We start from the raw sequence: 1,222 nt of genomic DNA on the forward strand, positions 1-1,222 counted from the left end.
AGCCCAGAGGACAGGTCACAAAAAATCAATGGCTATCGTACCATGTCACAGTGCTATGGGTTTACATACCTCCAAACTAGAGGAAGAGTGAAATGGTTATTCTCTCATCCGACATATATTTATGGAGCATCTACTAATGAGGCAGGCCGGTGTTACAAAGCTTATCTGGTATTGGGAGATAAAATGCAAAAGCAAGCAAAGAAATACATCATTACACACGGTAATAAGAACTGTGGGGCTGGCCGGTTAGCTCAGTTGGCTAGAGCACAGCCTTGTCATACCAAGGTCAAGGGTTTGGATCCCCATACTGGCCAGCTGCAAAAAAAATAAAAAATAAAAACTGTGAAAGGACTAAACAGGATGCCAGAGGGAAAATACCAGGGAGGGCAGGGAAAGGCTCTCCAAGCATGTGGTTTTAAGCTGAAGTTCAAGGACAGGAATGAGAGGGTAGAAGAAGCACCCAGGACACAGGGCCGAGGGACTGCCCATTCAAGAAACTCAAAGAGGCCTGTGCAGTCTCGAAAAAGTGGGTGAAGGACAGCCAGCCCTGACGACAGCCACAGGAGGCAGGTGCAGGTAGGGCAGGTGGTCTCAGCTCGGCCAGGATGAGAAGCTTAGATTTTGTTCTAAGTACAATGTGGAGAGAGTTTTAAGACAGGGAGTGATGTGATATGATTCACCCAGGATGCTGGGGGGAGATGAGACTGAAAAGGAGTTTGTTCTAATATTTTGTTTTTGGCAGCTGGCCAGTATGGGGATCTGAACCCTTGACCGTGGTGTTATTGGCACCATGCTCTAAGCAAGTGAGCTAACCAGCCAGCCATCAGAAAGGAGTTTGGGAAGAAGAAAAGAGAACAGTCGGGGTGGTTGGGGCTAGTATTAAGCTATTCAGCTTTTTGGAAAATATTATTTATCCCATTTTATAGCTGAGGAAGCTGAGCTTCAGAGCTGGGATGTGGCCCCAAATCTATTTAAGATCCCCTGAGCCGGGTCATAAACCCCCCAGCTGTCTCTTCTGTAACTCTTGTGCTCAGATGTACACAACTTTCAGATGGACAAAGATTGGAAAGAATTATAAGATCCATTTTGGGCAAGGAAGCAGGGGAAAGAGGGGGAATCCCCATCCACTGCAGATGGGAGTGTGAATTCGTGCGGTCTTTCCAGAAGAAAACCCAGTGCCTTAAAGATGTGCATCCTCCTCGAGCCCCCAGTTTCAGCTACA

The sequence above is a fragment of the Galeopterus variegatus genome, unplaced genomic scaffold (genome assembly GCF_000696425.1).
Source record: "Galeopterus variegatus unplaced genomic scaffold, G_variegatus-3.0.2 Scaffold2721, whole genome shotgun sequence".
Classification (NCBI taxonomy): Eukaryota; Metazoa; Chordata; class Mammalia; order Dermoptera; family Cynocephalidae; genus Galeopterus; species Galeopterus variegatus.